The sequence below is a fragment of the Petromyzon marinus genome, chromosome 54, assembly GCF_048934315.1.
Source record: "Petromyzon marinus isolate PM22_M1 ecotype Great Lakes invasive population chromosome 54, UKy_Petmar_22M1.pri1.0, whole genome shotgun sequence".
Classification (NCBI taxonomy): domain Eukaryota; kingdom Metazoa; phylum Chordata; class Hyperoartia; order Petromyzontiformes; family Petromyzontidae; genus Petromyzon; species Petromyzon marinus.
In genome coordinates this window covers 3,043,813-3,051,627 of record NC_133720.1, presented here as the reverse complement: position 1 = coordinate 3,051,627, position 7,815 = coordinate 3,043,813, and the positions used below count along the sequence as shown (strand labels likewise).

The 7,815-nt window shown below is 49.3% G+C and overlaps 1 long non-coding RNA gene across 1 annotated transcript; it reads right to left on the bottom strand.

Annotated features, from left to right (window-relative positions):
• Positions 1–2,563: 2,563 nt before the first annotated feature.
• On the bottom strand, positions 2,564–7,061 carry LOC142905432 (uncharacterized). Its single transcript, XR_012929604.1, has 2 exons — positions 5,972–7,061; positions 2,564–5,790 (listed from the first exon to the last, which is right to left on the bottom strand). It is a non-coding gene; the product is annotated as an uncharacterized LOC142905432 (long non-coding RNA).
• Positions 7,062–7,815: the final 754 nt, after the last annotated feature.

Here is a 7,815-nt window from a genome sequence, read left to right as displayed (position 1 = left end):
CCGCACAACCACTCACCCACTCAGCCACCCACCCACCCAGCCACACAACCACTCACCCACCCACACAACCACTCACCCACCCAGCAACCCAACCACTCAGCCACCCAACCACTCACCCACCCGCACAACCACTCACCCACTCAGCCACCCACCCACCCAGCCACACAACCACTCACCCACCCACACAACCACTCACCCACTCAGCAACCCACCCACCCAGCAACCCAACCACTCACCCACCCACACAACCACTCACCCACCCACACAACCACTCACCCACTCAGCAACCCACCCACCCAGCAACCCAACCACTCACCCACCCACACAACCACTCACCCACTCACACAACCACTCACCCACTCAGCAACCCACCCACCCAGCAACCCAACCACTCACCCACCCACCCAACCACTCACCCACCCACACAACCACTCACCCACTCAGCCACTCACCCACTCAGCAACCCAACCACCCACCCACACAACCACTCACCCACCCACCCACACAACCACTCACCCACCCACCCACACAATCACTCACCCACCCACACAACCACTCACCCACCCACCCACACAACCACTCATCCACTCAGCCACCCACCCACTCAGCAACCCAACCACTCACCCACACAAACACTCACCCACCCACCCACACAACCACTCACCCACCCACACAATCACTCACCCACCCAGCAACCCAACCACTCACCCACCCACACAACCACTCACCCACCCACACAACCACTCACCCACTCAGCCACCCACCCACCCAGCAACCCACACAACCACTCACCCACCCAGCAACCCAACCACTCACCCACCCACACAACCACTCAGCCACCCACTCAACCACCCACCCACCCAGCAACCCAACCACCCACCCACCCACACAACCACTCACCCACCCACCCACACAACCACTCAGCCACCCACACAACCAACCACCCACCCACACAACCCAACAACTCACCCACCCACCCAACCCAACACGGCCACGCGTCCCCGAGCCCCCAGCCCCGCCGTTATTAGTTCACTCGGAAGGGGACAAAAGTGCGTGGTCAGCATTGAGAACGTCGCAGTCATCACTTCCATCATTCCACTCATTTGCCATGTGTGGGCTTTTGATGGTCGTGATTTGTGAGCGCCCGTGAGTGTGTGTGTAAGTGAGTGTGCAAGTGAGTGGTTGTATGAGTGTGTTTAGTGAGTGTGTGAGTTACGTATGAGTGAGTGTGTGGGAGTATGTGTGTACGTGTGAGTGTGTGTGAGTGTGTGGGAGTGTATGGGAGTGTGTGAGTGTGTGTACGTGTGTGTACGTGTGAGTGTGTGTGAGTGCGTGTGAGGGAGTGTATGGGAGTGTGTGTGTGTAAGTGAGTGTGCTAGTGAGTGGGTGTATGAGTGTGTTTAGTGAGTGTGTGAGTTACGTATGAGTGTGTATGTGAGTGTGTGGGAGTGTGTGTGTGTGTACGTGTGAGTGTGTGGGAGTGTGTGGGAGTGTGTGTGTGTGTACGTGTGAGTGTGTGAGTGTGCAAGTGAGTGGTTGCATGAGTGTGTTTAGTGAGTGTGTGAGTTATGAATGCGTGTGTATGTGAGTGTGTGTGAGTGTGTGGGAGTGTGTGTGTGTACGTGTGTGTGTGAGTGTGTGGGAGTTTATGGGAGTGTGTGAGTGTGTGTACCCGTGAGTGTGTGTGTAAGTGAGTGTGTGGGGAGCGATAGTGTAGCGGTTAGCGCGCTGCGCTATTATCCTGGCGACCCGGGTTCGATTCCCGCTCACGGCCAACACCAGTGACGATTATCTGAACAGGTCCCGGTCCTCCCCTAGATCGACTCAACCGAAAATTAGTACCTGGTGCGGTGTGTAAACATTGCCACTAGGGAGACAAAGGCGGTCGGGCGTGGTGCTGGCCACTCACCCCCTCGTGTACCGTTCCGGCCTTCATAGGTGCTCGCTAACGGCACTTGCCCCTACAGTCTGTTAAGGCTATATGGGGGATTTTTTTTTGTAAGTGAGTGGTTGTATGAGCGTGTTTAGTGAGTGTGTGAATTACGTATGAGTGAGTGTGTGGGAGTGTGTGTGTACGTGTGTGCACGTGTGTGTACGTGTGAGTGTGTGTGAGTGTGTGGGAGTGTTTGGGAGTGTGTGAGTGTGTGTACGTGTGAGTGTGTGTACGTGTGAGTGTGTGTGGGGAAATATTCGTCATTGATGATGGGGAGCGGTCGTGTAGCGCTAAAAAAATCCTGGCGACCCGGGTTCGATTCCCGCTCATGGCCAACACCGGTGACGATCATCAGAATCGGTCATGGACCTCCCCTGGGTCAACTCAGCCTCAAATGAGTACCTGGTGCGATGTGAAAACATCGCCACTGGGGAGACAAAGGCTGCCGGGCGTGGTGTTGTTGGCCACCCACCCCCTCGTATGCCGTGCCGGCCTTTATAGGGGCTACTCGCTAACAGCACTTGCCCCTACAGTTCACCACAGGCTTGACGGGAGATCTTTGTCTTTGTGTGCGCTGATTCTGTTGTCTGTCATTCCCAAAATACTCGTCATTGTTATCAGAACCTTCGGTAATTGTTGGCAACCTTAGTTATCTGCCATCAATGTCACCGTGTTTTACTGTTCATCAGAAATCATCATGACCAATCGTTAGTGATTAGCGTACGGTGTGAAAAAAGTTCAACTTACATTTGTCATCATCTTGCCCTTTGCTATTCATGGTTATTCATTCTGTAATCATCATCATCAATTCCTGAGTAATCATCGGCACCGTGCAGTCATCAATCATCATCGTGATCAAATGTGAGTTCGGTTTAACTGTCTTTGTCGTCAATCACGGATTTGTTATTCCCCATCGTCACAATAATCATCAACGTCACAATCATCATCCACGTCACAATCATCATCATCGTCGCAATCATCATTGTCACAATCATCATCGGCACAATCACCATAGTCACAATCATCATCATCGTCACAATCATCGTCACAATCATCGTCGTCACAATCATAATCATCGTCACAACCATCATCATTGTCACAATCATCATCGACGTCACAATCAAAATCATCATCACAATCATCATCGTCATCGTCACAATCATCATCAACGTCACAATCATCATCACAGTCATCATCGTCACAATCATCATCGTCATAATTATCATCGTCATAATCATCATCATCGTCACAATCATCATCATCGTCACAATCATCATCATCGTCATCTTCAGTCGCATTTGAGGTTTATTTTTCCATCATCCATCGGGCATTTATATTTCAAAATCATCTTCAATCGTCGGTTTTACATCGCTTGTCAAGATCATCGCGTACGCGCTATTCGCCATCAGCATCACCAGTCGTGGACGAGTGTTCTCATCATTGACATCACCAGTCGTGGACGAGTGTTTTCATCATTGGCATCATCAGCCGTGGACGAGTGTTTTCATCATTGGCATCACCAGTCGTGGACGAGTGTTTTCATCATTGCCATCACCAGTCGTGGACGAGTGTTCTCATCATTGACATCACCAGTCGTGGACGAGTGTTTTCATCATTGACATCACCAGTCGTGGACGAGTGTTTTCATCATTGGCATCACCAGTCGTGGACGAGTGTTCTCATCATTGACATCACCAGTCGTGGACGAGTGTTTTCATCATTGGCATCACCAGTCGTGGACGAGTGTTTTCATCATTGGCATCACCAGTCGTGGACGAGTGTTCTCAGCATTGGCATCACCAGTCGTGGACGAGTGTTCTCATCATTGGCATCATCAGTCGTGGACGAGTGTTCTCATCATTGGCATCACCAGTCGTGGACGAGTGTTTTCATCATTGACATCACCAGTCGTGGATGAGTGTTTTCATCATTGACATCACCAGTCGTGGACGAGTGTTCTCATCATCGGCATCACCAGTCGTGGACGAGTGTTTTCATCATTGGCATCACCAGTCGTGGACGAGTGTTTTCATCATTGGCATCACCAGTCGTGGACGAGTGTTTTCATCATTGACATCATCAGTCGTGGACGAGTGTTCTCAGCATTGGCATCACCAGTCGTGGACGAGTGTTTTCATCATTGGCATCACCAGTCGTGGACGAGTGTTTTCATCATTGGCATCACCAGTCGTGGACGAGTGTTCTCAGCATTGGCATCACCAGTCGTGGACGAGTGTTCTCATCATTGGCATCATCAGTCGTGGACGAGTGTTCTCATCATTGGCATCACCAGTCGTGGACGAGTGTTTTCATCATTGACATCACCAGTCGTGGATGAGTGTTTTCATCATTGACATCACCAGTCGTGGACGAGTGTTCTCATCATCGGCATCACCAGTCGTGGACGAGTGTTTTCATCATTGGCATCACCAGTCGTGGACGAGTGTTTTCATCATTGGCATCACCAGTCGTGGACGAGTGTTCTCATCATCGGCATCACCAGTCGTGGACGAGTGTTCTCATCATTGACATCACCAGTCGTGGACGAGTGTTCTCATCATTGGCATCACCAGTCGTGGACGAGTGTTCTCATCATTGGCATCACCAGTCGTGGACGAGTGTTCTCATCATTGGCATCGTCAGCAGCATCGTCATCAATTCGCGAGTAATCATCAACTTCAGAATCAGGATCAAAATATGCATCCGTACTGGAGGATTCCGATGGGCTATGAAGCTCTTTTTTCACAGAGCTTCAGAGCTCATCGGATTCCCTACCACACACAAAACACAAATACAAAGGTCCCCCGTATAGGCTACACAGGCTGTTGGGCAAAGTGCAGTTAGCGATCGCCGTGTAAGGCCGGCACAGTGCACAAGAGGGTGTTGCGTGCAGCAACGACGCCCGGCTGCCTTTGTCTTCCTCAATGCTGACGTTCACAACACACCACAACAGCTACTCATTTGAGGCTGAGTCGACCTAGGGGAGGCGCAGGACCGGTTCAGACGTTCGCCGCCACTGCGAGTGGAAATCGCGCAGTGGCGCTAACCACTGAGCCACCGCTCACTCCACAACCACTCAGTGACACAACACGAACAGCGCGCAGTCGCGCACGACACGATCACCCCTCGTCGTCGTCATCGTCGTCATCATCATCGTCGTCATCATCATCGTCGTCATCATCATCGTCGTCGTCATCATCATCGTCGTCATCATCATCGTCATCATCGTCGTCGTCATCGTCGTCGTCATCATCATCGTCGTCGTCATCATCATCATCGTCATCATCGTCGTCGTCGTCATCATCGACATCATCATCGTCATACGCATCACGGTGGCGAGGAGACGCTAACTACCTCGTCCGGTATGAAGGAGGTTCGTGGGTTCGATCCCTACCCTGACGCCCGCTGTATATTTGGATGCTTTGGTTCTTTCGGTAAAGTCACGTCGATAGAAAAATAATTTTACAAAAATAAAATCAATAAAAATGATTTTAAAAAATAACAAAAACATTTATTTACTATTTTTTTAAATCATTTGAATTTGTATTCACTTTCTTTTTATTATTATTATAATGTTTCTATCAACGTGACTTCACCGAAAGAACCAAAGAATATTAATTATTGCAGTCACGAAAGTATTAAGGCAAAATGTAAGGATCTGGAGTTTGCGTGTCTCTCTCTCTCTCTCTCCACGTGGCTCCGCGTCCTTCCCGTTTTCACCCTCCATGTTTAGAGTCAACATCGCGCGTCTCTCAATGTCCACACGACGACGATGATGATGAAGACGACGACGATGATGACGATGATGATGATGAGCCCACTTCGTTGAGCTGTCATTTGTGATGGGCAGGTCGCTTCTGTAAAACAAACAAAAAAGCGTTGTACATAGATCAGTGGGGCCTTACCGGGTAAAATAAAATAAAACAGAGTTCAGTTTAACTTGTTTTTGTTTAGTTCAATACAGCTGAGGATATACCGTCACCACGCGTTAAGCGTGCCGGAAATCTGAAGGACACACACGCACGCGCACGCGCGTACCCACGTGGATCATCACTCACGACGAGTGGGTAAAGTATGGGGATCACTTCCTTATACTCAACGACCTTTGTAGTTTCACCCCCCCGCTCCTCCTCCTTCACCAAGCTCCACCACAACCCTGCGACAGGAGAGGCAACGCGGCTCCCTCCGAACGCCGACAAACCCCTCCCTCGGAGGCAAATTCTCGGCACGCGCGGTGCTAAACTCGTGAACGAGTTCGCAAATCGAATTAGCGATGGGATATAAATAATGAAATAACGCGGCGCAATAATTTGGTCGCAACAAGAAGAGGAGGAGGAGGGGGGGGAATGATCCGTTTGTCATTCATCATCGGAGCGCCGTAAATCATCATTAGGGCGGCAGCAGTCTCGAGAGGGAGGGGATTTTTTTTTGTTAACAAAAAAAAAATCGCCAAATACGACCGCCGGTCATTAGGAGGTCCGGGCCGCGCTCTGTCGGGCCGGCCACGCCGCGTCGGCTCCTCGTCATCATCTTGTCATCATCTTCTTGCTCCTCGCCCCTGACGAGTCGGGCGACCCTTTCACGAAGCGCACCTCACGGCCATCGCTTACTCGGCGACACTGCGGCTGCAGTCGAGCAAAAAAGAAAGCGTCGGCTGATGTGATGCGTCTCAACCTCTGTGACGGGGATAGAGCGTTGCCCCCTCGCGTGCGTGGGTGTTTCATACGAGTGGTCCGGTTGTTGTTCCTCCCACGTGTATTATAATAAACGCTCGCTGATCGGCTGCAAACATCTTTATACGGAGAGAACTGCAGGGCAGTTGTTGGCTCCGGCAGACCGTCCGGCCAAGCAGCCATCTGGGTGGCCTGCGGTTCTTACTCAGCGATTGACAGAAGCAATTAGCATGGACGACAGTGGTGTAGTGACTACATTATCAGTGGCGTAGTAACTACATTATCAGTGGCGTAGTAACTACATTATCAGTGGCGTAGTAACTACATTATCAGTGGCGTAGTGACTACATTATCAGTGGTGTAGTAACTACATTATCAGTGGTGTAGTAACTACATTATCAGTGGTGTAGTAAATACATTACCAGTGGTGGAGTAACTACATTATCAGTGGTGTAGTAAACTACATTATCAGTGGCGTAGTGACTACACTATCAGTGGTGTAGTAACTACATTATCAGTGGTGTAGTAACTACATTATCAGTGGTGTAGTGACTACATTATCAGTGGCGTAGTTACTACATTATCAGTGGTGTAGTAACTACATTATCAGTGGTGTAGTAACTACATTATCAGTGGTGTAGTAACTACATTATCAGTGGCGTAGTGACTACATTATCAGTGGTGTAGTGACTACATTATCAGTGGTGTAGCAACTACATTATCAGTGGTGTAGTGACTACATTATCAGTGGTGTAGTGACTACATTATCAGTGGTGTAGTAACTACATTATCAGTGGTGTAGTAGCTACATTATCAGTGGTGTAGTGACTACATTATCAGTGGCGTAGTTACTACATTATCAGTGGCGTAATGACTACATTATCAGTGCTGTAGTGACTACATTATCAGTGGTGTAGTAACTACATTATCAGTGGCATAGTAACTACATTATCAGTGGCGTAGTGACTACACTATCAGTGGTGTAGTAAATACATTATCAGTGGTGTAGTAAATACATTACCAGTGGTGGAGTAACTACATTATCAGTGGTGTAGTAAACTACATTATCAGTGGCGTAGTGACTACACTATCAGTGGTGTAGTAACTACATTATCAGTGGTGTAGTTACTACATTATCAGTGGTGTAGTAACTACATTATCAGTGGTGTAGTGACTACATTATCAGTGGTGTAGTGACTACATTATCAG